At 46.2% G+C, this 12,389-nt stretch overlaps 2 protein-coding genes across 6 annotated transcripts in view; one reads left to right on the plus strand and one right to left on the minus strand.

The window, feature by feature from the left end:
* Positions 1-10,575, minus strand: part of LOC138632312 (high affinity choline transporter 1-like) — a 243,151-nt gene extending 232,576 nt beyond the window's left edge. Inside the window, exon 1 of the mRNA XM_069717798.1 lies at positions 10,553-10,575. The gene's annotated coding sequence lies outside the window, so the exon portion shown is untranslated. The remainder of the gene's footprint in view (positions 1-10,552) is intronic.
* LOC138632304 (VPS10 domain-containing receptor SorCS1-like) overlaps positions 1-12,389 on the plus strand; it is a 142,878-nt gene that overhangs the window by 1,716 nt on the left and 128,773 nt on the right. The gene's annotated exons all lie outside the window — the stretch shown is intronic.

Raw genomic sequence — 12,389 nt, forward strand, 5'->3', positions numbered from 1 at the left:
TTCGGGTTGCGTACCGTGACAGACTGTCTGACGTCCCCGTGGTCAGTGGGAGAAGAGGTCGGTTTGTTGTGATAGAAATGAAAGGAAAATAAAAAAATATATATATATTTCATCGTAATCGTCGCTTATTTTTGATTAATCGATCGAAATTCTGGTGTTTGAATGTAAAAAAAAAATAGTTTTCAAAAAAAAAGCGTCATCATTTCTCCTCTTCAAAAACATTCATCGATAAAGAAACACCTGCAGATTATTCTGATGATTTACTGACCGGCTGAAACGGTTAATAATGTCCGCAGGTCAGACGGTTTGTTTTTTTTTATTTCTGAAACTTCACGAGTGAAGGTTTTGCAGTGAAGGTTTTGCTTTCGCTTCGTCTCTGCAGCACAAAAAGGAAGATTTTCCTGCTCGTGTGCGTGTGCGCGTGTGTGTGTGTGTGTGTGTGTGTGTGTGTGTGTGTGTGTTCCTGTGTGTGTTCCTGTGTGACGCCTTTGATGGCTATGATGATGTTGGTGTCCTTCACATCATCACCTCATTTCGGCACTTGCAGCGGTGTCACACGGCCGTCCTTCACGTCAGTGGAAATGAAAACAAGAATGAAGTGTGTCCGGCTAATGATGTCACACGGCCCAGTTTAGTTATTCAGAAGTCTCCCCCCCCACCCCCCCCCTCTCCTCGAGTCTCTCTGAGCTTTTAACGTGTCGTCGGGTCTACGTGAGCTGGGCGTGTCATCGCGCGCCGTGACGTCCATCGTGCTACTTTTTTCTCCTTCTTTTTTTTTTTGTTTTTTTTTTTTTTTTTATCAAGCTGCCTTTTCTGCTCCCTCGTGAGAAATGACAAATTGTGAATGTGGGCGGAGGGAACGAGCTCGCAGCTTTGTTTTGGCTTCGATCTGAGCATGAATCAGAACATATACAAACACGCCTGATCCCAAGCAATAATCTGAGCCTTACTGTTTTGTGATTATTGCTTTCAACTTTAATTAATGTGGCAGGATGGCGAGGAGAAAAACCTAAAGGAAAAAAAAAAAGACTGGAGCTCTGTTCAAATATGCTCATCTGCTGTGAGGACGGATATCTCGACCCGACAGCTTCTTCTTCTTCTGCCGAGTCGAAACATAATTAGCGTGAATTCAAAGGCAATGACACGTTAAAAAAAAAAAACAACCAACAAAATCTGCTTTTTTTTGTTGTTGTTTTTTTTTTTTACCCTGTAGAATAAAAAAAAGAAGAAGAGAAGCCTCAAACTGGGCTCTCCACGAGGCCTGACTGCTCCGCCACGGCTCGGTGTTCCTCCCACACCACTTAGCGCCTGTCTGTAACAAAACCAATTACAGTCGACCACGTATCACCAGCTCGCACGCCCGCCGCGCCGCTTCCGACTTCAAACTCCATCCTGCGCCTCGGCTGATTCTGCGGGCCGAACAAACTACTGTAGCTCGCGGCAAAAAAAAAAAAAATACAAATAAAATAAAAGTGACCTTACGGGTAAAGGGGGGGGGGAGGGAATCCTTAAAATGTCACAAACCGTTATGAGGATTTTTTTTTTTTTTTCGTCGTTATTTATGCTTCCCTGCTTTTGCCAGTTTGCGTTTCTCCCTCGACAAAAAAAACAAAAAAAACAAATAAACAACCAACAACCAAACAGTCATTACTATTTAGCAGCCCCCTGTTTGATTTTGTGATGCGAACAGACTACGAAGCAATTTGCCCCGATTCTTTCAGCTGACGCAAAAACTGCTGACTCCGGGCGTGCGAGAATACAGCGTCCCCGCTTTAAATATGGAGAGTTTGTTGCCACAAGCGGGAACAGACACGCTCGCTCTTTACAATCCCAGCCGCCGTATAAATAAACGCATGAGTCAACAACGTGCCACGGAGACGAGAGTGAAAGGGATACAGGGCTCAGACGCTCTTAATATTTAACCTTTAAGGCGTTTACGAAGCTCGTCTCCCGACCGTCCGACGTTACGAGGTTCGGAGGCTGTAATTATGACTCATGAAACGCTGGAGTCGCATCGAGCCTCGTGCGGCGGTATTTAGAGAAGCGCAACCGTGAAGCGGAGAAGAACGCGCGGCTGAGTGGACCGCGGCGCTTTCAGCTGTGGGGAGACTTATGGAGACACCTCAGGCCTTTACGCTCACTTCATCTACGCTCAGAAACAATAGAGCGTGTTGTCTTTACGTCCCGCAGACTTCCCTCAAAAGTCCACGTTGTGTCCGTGCGTGTTCCTTCGTCTCCCTCAGCACCTCACACTCTCCAGAAAAGACAATTTGACAGCTGGGAGCAGCGCCGTGAACGCGTTGCGTTGAGCTGGAGCTGTGTAGGTGGAAAAGCGCCGCACCGTAGCGGCGGCGAGCTAAAGATCTGAAGACTCGCGTCCTCCGCCTTGAGAATCAACCCGACCCGAGGGTCGCACGCCTCGTTTCGAAGCCGCCGCTGTCAAACGACTTGCGCGTTTTGTCATTAAATTCAAGTTGCGCAATATTTAATCACACGTTTAAAAAAAAAATAAAAAAAATATCAGATGATGCTTTGCTTTCAGGCTGTCGATATTTGATTTCTATTTGTGAAGAATTTCTGACGCCCGAGTGTCAACGTACCGGGACAAATGAAGATTCAACGGCACAAATATGATCAAGAACAAAAAACAGGACAGGACAGAACAACCTGTTTCCTTACTTTCCCAGGACACAAGAATAACTGACAAATAGGTACTGACAAAATCATAGCTTTAAAAATCAGTTCAATGCAAGTTACCAACATTCAGTTAAGCCCTCGTTTATATATATATATATCTTTATTATCTTTTACATTTCTACATGTAAAGACGTCCCTCAGTTCAGTCTGTAACTGTAAGGCCAGAATGAGCTCCAACCAAAATGGAGTCCCTTCTCATAAAAACGAGTCCGTGACATCGATGCCGCAACTCTCCCGGAAACCGTTGCGTCAGAAATGCGAAGCGACAACGCTGCAGCCGTTTCAGTCGCGGTGTCGACAGGTGGCCTCTTCCTTGAATATTGCACACTCAGCATCGTTTAAAAAAAAAAAAAAAATTAAAATAAAATGACGGCTGTTTGCATTTTAATAACAATTCCATTCGGTTTTATTTTACAGTCTGAAAGTCACTGCAGAACGAGGTCCCAATTCACTTTTCAATTAGAAAGATCACCAGCGAATAAAAGCAGCAACATTAAAATGTCAGCGTCAAAAGAAATATCAGAACGACACGCGATAGTGGCATACAAATGTAAGCGCGTGGGGAGCAGAGGGCGGGGGGGGGGAGGGGGCAGTGGAGCCTCAAAGCATCATGGGAGGTCCCCGGGCGTGCCGAGGCTCGTGACAGCAGAGCTACGGGGAACACCTGAGCCAGACCTGAATAAAGTTCCTGCTCCGCTCACGGTACCGGTACCGGTACCGGTCTCGGCTCGGCTTTGGTTGTTTCATCGTCCGTGAATGCTACGTGGTACCCGGTACTGTTTTGAGTCTCTCCTCCCGTTGAGGTTCCAAGTGAGGTGAGGCGATACAAAAAAATTTGACGTGAAACGAGTAGAGCCATTACTGCTTTGCGCCGAAACGGAGATAGCGAAGGTGGCTCGGGCATCGGATCAGAATTCCTCCCGGGGGTGACTTCCTCTGGAGGTTTTTCTGGGCACGACCAACTGGGAGGAGATCACAAGGGTAGACACCCCCACCCACCCACCCCTACCCCGGGACCACGCTGGAGAGATTATATATATATATATATATATCTCATCTGGCATCTGGATCCACCAGGATGAGCTCTGGAAAGATGAAAGTCTGGTTTAACGCGCTCGACCTGCCACTTCAAAAACCCGACCCCCAGATAAACGGAAGAAAACGGATGGAAGGAAGGACTTCGTCGCTGGAGCGGTTTGTTGCCGGTCGGTCAGCGTTTCCTCCGACACGCAGAAGTTTTGAACTCGCGAGCGTTTGCCGAAGCTGGACTTTGTTCCACCCCGCTGAGATGTGTTCCTGCAAGCCCCGCCCACCTGAAAACAGGGAAGCGGACGTACGTTCAGATTAAAATAAAGCACGTTTTATCCGTGGGATGTTCTGTGGTCGAAGTGAACTGTGATTTTGAAAAGGAATCGCAGCCGATTCACTGCCCGCAGTGGAAAAAAAAAACGAAATCCAGAAAAAGGACCCGATACCAAAAAAACAAGTGGAGTCGAGTCGGTGGAGACAAGTGAGACCTGTCAAATCAGAAAGGTTGAAGCCTAATGTCAGAAGTCCTATTCTACTTTTGCGAACCGCGAGTCGGCATTTACTCTGCGAGAGAACGGATACAGCTCGGTCAGAAAGGGTTAACGGTCACATGTTAGGCTGTCACATGATTAGCTTTAGATGTCGCGTCATTCATAACACTGAGATTGCTGATATGTTGCTGTATTTTGCCCCTTTTGCGTTTTTTTTAATTTTTTTATAGAAGAAATTATTAAAATAGATTAGCATAACTCGTTGTTTTTTTTTGGTTTTTTTTCCTGCAAACCACCCAAAACCTTTGCACATTTTTGAACTGTTTCCCCCCAACTCTCATCTACAAGAAACGGGAACGTAGAGAGAGGCAGAGGTACGACTGATCAAACAAATACCTGCCGAGTCCTGGCAGCAGCAACAGCAGCAGCAGCATTGAAATTCGGAGGAAAAAAAAAAAAAAAAAAAAAGGTGGTGCAGGTAAAGAGCAGCGTCGCCGGGGGGCCTGTGGCATATTGCTCAGATGGATGTACGACACGCACCGCGACAGCGTTATTTACATTATGAAATGTCAGGCATTAAGCACTTTGCTCTGTCACTCAGACGGATTCCGGCTGACATATCGTCTTGTCAGTTCAGCAAGTTTACTCGGGAGCTCGCCGAGACTCCCGATGAGCGCCGCTCCAACGTGTCCAATAACAAAAGCAAACAAAGGAGCAGGTGAACTGTAAGATGAAAAACTCTACGGAGACAAACACACATATATGTGGGGGGGGGGGGGGGGTATGTATCAGAGGGTTTTATGTCACCGATTAATGAGTTGATCACGTGACGCTCTTTGAAGAGTTGTGAGAAACTCGCCCTCGGCCCGACAGTCTCTCGCTCTCTGAGGAGGTGCCGGGCGGATCTATTTCTGGTCGCGCACGTGTTCTCAGAACCGCGGCAACAATCGAACCCCACATTCGTCCCCTATTTTTTTTTATTTAATTTTTTGTACATTTTTTTGTCCCCCCCCTCCACACCGTCGGCGGCTCACAGTTCGCTCGTTTTCACACGTTTTGCCGTCTTGTCGATCGGAAGCATCCGCGACGCGGCAGGAATCGAACGTCGACGTTGAACAGATGTTTGTAAAGTTGACGCGGGAAGGAGAAACGGGTTCGGTCAAAGGACGATACGGCTCAGAGGTTCTGGTACTGATCGGTTTCTTTCGTGGTAAATTTATCGTCTTTGTAACATATTCGGCATCAAGTATATATATAAAAAAAAAAAAAAACTTTTTTTCTTGACAACGCACCGAAAGTTGTGACGGATGTCTTTTCAATCGGCCCGCCGATTCGATCCCGGCTGAAATATCACGACAGCTTTGGTCTTTTGTACATTCACGGTCCCAAGGTGATGAATGCCAATGACTGATATACTCGCCGGTCCTCTGCTGCAACCATGAAGTTAATACTTTTGGCTTTTAGCCAAGTGGCATCTCACCCTTTGGTTTGTGAGCCATTTTGAAGCCTCCAGTCAGTCATTTTGACCAGAAGTGACCATATTTGGACAAGTTGTGAAAGAGCGAGGGGTCGATGACTTCCTGAGAGGACGCTTTCGATGCTCGTTTTGAATACGTAAAGCGTCGCTGTCCGATTTCAGTCGCAACACGTTCCAGCCCATGTTTCAAAATAAAATACTTGGACTGAAACGAAGGGTCTCTGTCTGCCGAAATGCTACAAGACTTTTAATTTGCAGTGTTGAGCTTGTGTTGACGCATTAATGGAGTGACTTAAACACTAGCAGATCAGGACGAGGCCTCGATTGGACGTTTTGACTCAATCAATACACCAAAAATTACAACTTTGCATTTTATTTTTATTGGCTCTTTTGCACTTTAGAAATCATTGGATCTGAAGGCACTTCAAAAACTTCAATGAATTTCAACATTTTATTTCCTCACCAGGAGAAAAAAAAAAGAAAAGAGGGCGCTTTGTCACTGCTCCAAATCAGATTAAAACTGTCAAAAACAAGGAAAGTTAAAGACCTGAAAATAACCTCTGAAGCGGAGCTTTCATCGGTCAGCTTTAACTCTAAAACTCCCAATTACACAAATCTTTCTTTATTTACCACCTTTCAGTGAACACTTGCTCACGTGAGGTTGATGGATCAACATTTTCAGTTGCTGTAAGAACTTGTAATGGGTTTAAAAAAAAAAGGCCACTTTTGAAGTCTATGCTTGTTTGGCTTCTTACTGTGAAGGCGAGGCAGCTGCTGAACTATTTCACAGGTATATTACGACTGCGCCACGGAAACAGAGGCTGGCAGAAGGTTCGCCGAGTAATTACCCTGCAAATGTCTTCATTTCAATTTGGGAGAAGTGGACTGAATAACAGTTATTAGAGCCTGACAGTTTTCGTTTTTTAATCCTTAAGTAGTCAAATAAAAACAGTAAATGTAAGTTGTAACTTTTAAAGGTGAAAATTCGATTTTTAAAGTACCATCTGTTGTTCGTTGGTTGTGTTCAGCAGTGATTTAAAGTGTGATTATAATTCTGCAGCTCGAGGTGATAGAAAAATTGATAAGCCTTAACGTCTCCACCTACACGTCATGAATTATAGGTTTTTATGTTGTCTACATACTTGAGCCAAACACGTGGCCACATGGGACTCAGCCCCGTGCGAGGCCGGTCCTCCATCTCGTATCCTCTCATTCCATTGAATCTGTTTCCACGTCTGATGTTTCTTCCCTCTATTCGCTTTCGCTCTCGCGCACCCTGCGTCTTGGCCACAATCCTTCTCCTGCAAATTACGACGCGAGCTTCCAAATCAGGTCGTGAACGTCCCAATTTAACGCGAGCGGAGACTAATCTGCTCTCTTTCAGACTTTTTTAACCGAGCGCATCCTGCAGAGAGGGCAGAATAAACGTTTAAAAAAAAAAAAAAAAAAAGCAGAAAAAGACACTCGGAAGCAACGAGTACACAACCGGAGCCGCTGTGTGGGCTCAGCGATCCTCCGGGTACGTGCCTGCGAGTGATCGGGGAAGGCGGACGCCGTCACGCTCCGCTGAGCAGCGTTTCCTCGCCATCAGGCTGAACGTGCCCATAAACAAAACTAGCTTCCCGGGTCCTTCTGTCTGTTTAGAAGCAAAACTTCCGAGTGAATCCCACACAAGTAAGTCCTTATTTCCGTTAGTCTGACGGTATAAAAAAAAAACTTTGTCTCTGGAGTAGTCTGACTTCAACCGTTGGCAGTTTCTTCCCCAGAAACACACGTTTTACGGGTAATATGTGGGGACACTGAGGTCCCAGGAACTCGCGCTTTATTTAAGCGGGATCCGTTCGGATGCTCCGCGTCGCTGCCGCCAGTCTTTAGTTTCAATCACGAAGAGGCGCCGTCTCCGCTTTTGTTTCCTCCGCAGCCCACTCACTCCGTGGCAGAATTCACACATCGTGTTGAACACCGACGTCGTCACGCGGGTGGTGTTTTACTTCTTGTTTTTACACTTGGAATAACTGTGAAGTTGTGAATCCATTGTCTTCTGCTGAAGGAAAGAAACCAATAGCGATTCATCAAACCAAAATCTAAACATTAAATATGAACCTTTAGTGAAGTCATAAATCATTCAACCTCAGTTAGGAGCTGCAGTCCTGTGATTCAAGTCGTTACAGCAGATGAACTGCACGGAATATAAATGTTTAACATAAGACAGGAGCTTCTTTCCACAAATACTGAAGGTTGATTATTCTGAACCATGAAGCTGACAAACTCTCTCCGGCTCGATGTTTGTAAAAGTGGAGGATTGAAAAAAAAACCAACTAAAAACTGTGACGGGATGAATGACATCGTTTAACCAGCGTAAACTGCACCATTTACACATTATCAGCGAGATCGTATTAAGCTTCTGTAGCCCCGCCCATTTTGCCCATCGTTAGTGTCTTATAACATGAGACGAGATGAGGCCTGCTTCAATGGTGTTTTGCTCAGACAGATTCGGGTTTGATAAGAAGATTCGTCAGCTGTGACTCGTTCAGCACGCGTCCCGTATTCTGCAGCCTGCTCGCAAAACATCGCCGGCGTGTAGGTTTCTTGCTCGCTGCTGCTGCTGGCGGCGACAACACTGCAGCGGCCCCCGCCGAGTGATTGACAGTCTGATTGTGAATGATGGAGACGGAGGTGATGGGTGTGTGGGAGACAGAGGGAGAGAGAGAGAGAGAGAGAGGAGCCCTGCACACCTATTAGGAGAGTACTGAAGCGTGCCTTAAAGGCTGAGCTTGCGAGGTGCAGCGCACTCACAGATCCAATGTTATCTGGACATCTGTGAAAAGTTATGGGGAGCAAATGCAATTTATACAGCACGGAGAGTGTATGAAGCAGGAGCAAGGAGTTAAAATTACTTTGGCATATCTTGGAAAAAAGAAAAAGTCTTGCTTTTTTGTTGGGTTTTTTTTTCAGGATGGAGCCGGCGGAGATTCGGCCTGATACCCTCTGACTGCAGATTTGAGTCTGAGCCTGAAGGATTCAATTGCCGGTCATGGTGTTTATATATTATCTGCTTCCTTTGAAACCTCTTCCCCCTACGTGGCAATTCAGATTGACAGGGGTGATTCTTGCAGCTATTGCGGGGCTGCCAGAGGTCTTCTTTCAGGGGGCAGACTCCCATCTCACCCGCTGATCGGGTTCAGAATTGCACGGGACGTTTCCCGTGGCACAAATTGAATCCCTGGCAATCTGTAAACGTGTCTGAAAGTGAAGATGAAAAACGGGTTGTTGGGTTTTTGTTTTTTTGTTTTTTTTCTCCAACTGGCGAGGGGGGCAGGCCGACGGAGAAAGAGAGACAGATGAGACGGCCGGTCAAGTTAATTGACCGAGCGTGATGCAACGCGGAGACGTGGAAACAGCTCAGACAAAACAACAGCGAGGAGGAGGAGGAGCGGCATCGAGCGGCATCGAGCGGCGAGGCTCCGCTTCCTGCTCGTTGTTTTTGATAAGCGGCCCTTTTGTTTTCTCTCTGCTCTGTCTCCGCGTGCAACAGAATAAGACTGAAGAAGAGACCTTGTGTTGCCCACTCATGCTCTTGAAATTGAAATAGTGCAAACCGAATACTTGATGTTCAAAACAACGGAGCCTTTTTCCCGTTTTTTTTTTTTTTCTTTCACCGAGCCCACACACTTCCTGCTCTGCATGCAGAAAGATGACCCGACGACCAAAATTCGCAAATCTTATAATGAGCCCGTGTCGCGCTGATCTTCATTAAAGTCAATGCATTTTCTTGCTTCGGTACGTGAACGCTGCCGCTTGAGAAAAAAGCATAATGCAAGCAATAGTATTCAGAACTTGTGCTGAGATTCATTTTCTCTTATCTTGCCGGGTGGTGAAGTTAATTCTGTTTCTTTTCTTCGTGAGCTGCCAAGGTTCTAAAGGGCTTGTGTAGGGCATGCATTGTGGGTGTACAAGTGTATGTGTGTGTGTATGTGAGTGTGTGCGTGCTGTAGTTGCACAACCAGTCAATTAGTAACCGCGGCCAGACCAACACTAGAGAATAAAGTGTTGAAATCGCCTTTTTAAAAAAAGTGATTATTCCTTTTTCCAGGATATTTATATTCTATATCTATTACAATGATTAGAAAAAGTTACAATTACCTCTCAGCTCCAAACTCTTTGTGGCTCCTCGTAATTAAGATCAATGAAACATGGCTGTAAATTCATCAAACGTCTGGCATTTGAAATTCGTATTTCAGCGTGCGACTAACAGCTGAGTTAACATGCATAATGCATCGCGCCACATTAGCGCTGCAAATCAACACGATGAATTTGAATTGGAAATGTGAAAGTCGGCGTACACACCAGCCACCGTCCAAAACAGACACTTAAAAGCTTAATCGTGTAATTGCGAGGTTTCGTCGGACGTGAAGTTACGTCGACGGAGCGCGTCGGCCGGCTGGTCGCTCGTCGCGCGGCTGTATCGGACGCGGAGGTTCAGGACGGCTGAACGTCAGACCGCTTCTGACTGCTGGGAGAGAATCGGCTGACAGCTTCAGTGTTTTACTCGGTTTACCACCCTGCTGGAGGTAACCTGAGCTCTGTAAGCCAACACTGTCAGATGGACTGCAGAGCAGACTGCACTCTATAAAACCCTGTCGGCTGTTTTCTTTTTCCGTTTCTCACGCGGATTCGTCTCTCAGCTGAAAATGCCATATCTTTATATTTATTTACAGTGCAGTGTGGGCTGCAGGGAAATGCCACCAATTAGCATTGTTTCTGTACACACGTTCTGCAGCAATTTGTTAAACAAAAGCTGCAATAACAATGCAGGCGTGGTTAAAATATGAACCTGTGGGGACGAATTCACGGTGACACAACCACCGCCAACGTCAAAGAAAACCCACCTGGTGTCTCCCGACCTGACGCGCCTCCTTCGGTTTTGGATGTTCCGGCCTTCAGAAACACGAATGTCGCTCAGAACACCTCGCCCGGTTCATTGCTTCACTGTTGTACTCTTTCTGAAATATTTTAAGTGTCTTTTTTTCACAGGATTTTACACAAAATGTTATTTGCGTTTTCTGGTTATATTCACGGAGAAATCTCGACGCAAACGGACCATCAGCCACAAAAACATGCAAAATTTGGGTGCTTTTACATTTTTTTTTTTTATTATCAAGTGACAAAACCTGCAACACTGCTGACTCATTATCACGGTGATGCGCATCATACGCGCGCAACGGTAGCAGTTTCAAAACTTACTGATCCACCCTCGTTTAACGTGAAGAGTATCGGGCCGAGCACAGAACCCTGTGGGACTCCACGACTGACTTCAGGTGCGCGTGGAAGAGTCGTCATTGGCATGAACAAATTGAAACCTACGTTGTAAATAAGACTGGAACTGGCCCAGCGCAGTTCCTTTAATCCCAACGTTGTTCCAGCCTTTTTTGATAAAATATTGTGATCAATGGTGTCAGATCAAGCGGGACGAGTATAGAGACGAGTCCATCGCCTGAGGCAATTACAAAAGACTGAATAACGGAGCTGTCGCAAGAGGGAGGTAAAAAAAAAATCAGTAGAAAGAAAGTCAAACCGGCGTCGACTGAATGTGTCATCGACGGGTGTGAAGTCGTGCATTATATATTGCTCAGGACAAACATGTGGGACAATCAAAACTGTCCTATATTCTTGTTGACTTTCGGCCCCGGGCTCAGCTTTGTTCTGCCATCGGCAACACCCTGCAAGAGGCGTCCGTGTGTTTTTAGGAAGCGGGAGTACTTTTCCTCGGAAAGAGAAACTACTTCCTGCTTTATGGCAGGCCCCATCTGTGTATGTCGTCATCCTTGAAAGGACAGATGAAGACATCTGGAGTTGCAGCACCTGCCACATCTGCTGATGTCGAAACGCATTTACCTCAACCCTGTCATCGCCGCGCGAATTAGCATGTATCCCTCGGATGATGCTTTGATCGGCCCGGCTCTCCGTGTCACAGCTCTTGAAGCCGGCATCCAGCCATCACAGCCCATTAGACGGCAGCGGAGTAAAGCTGTCGACGCTGCAGCCAGAGGAGATCATATTTAGAAAACATCCGTATGCTATTAACAGCTTGGATAGACGCAAAGAGACGGGACGGATCTGTAAAAGCTCCTCGAGCCAAAAGAAGGCTTTTTAATGTGTAATATAACAGCATTTCACTTACAGTCAGATTTATCTTTAAGGAGTGAAAGTCAACAGGGTTTGTGTTGAAAGGAAGACGCTCAGAGCAGCTGGTTGGGTGAGCAGGACACACGCTATTCTGAAGTTGGATTTGAGAGAGTGTCATCAACACAAAACGTAAAGATCAAACCAGGAGACATTTCATACGATACGAGGGTGGGTGAAAAAGTTCAGGTTTCCGTTCCTGTTGAACACGGAGCAGGAGGAAGCAACAACCGTCATGAGGACGTGTTCAAAGTTGCGTCTGTTGATCAACGTCAGCGCCCGAGTTCCACAAGTTTTTGTGACCGCTGGTACGTGAACATTCGTGATTTCACCATGAAACTTCCGAGTTTTTGGTCAAACGCTGGAAACGGTCAACAGAGACCTTTGAAATGCTACAGAAAGTCGACGGCGATGAAGCGACGGGCCGGGGCGAGGCGTTCTCGGTGACGGTCACGTTTCAAGAGGGGGCGGAGCTTCGACGTCCAAGAACCGAAGAAGACGCGTCAGATCAG

This window comes from Brachyistius frenatus, unplaced genomic scaffold (assembly GCF_029030835.1).
Source record: "Brachyistius frenatus isolate BFR_SWC_R1_liver_20210118 unplaced genomic scaffold, ASM2903083v1 Contig_180, whole genome shotgun sequence".
NCBI classification, from domain to species: domain Eukaryota; kingdom Metazoa; phylum Chordata; class Actinopteri; family Embiotocidae; genus Brachyistius; species Brachyistius frenatus.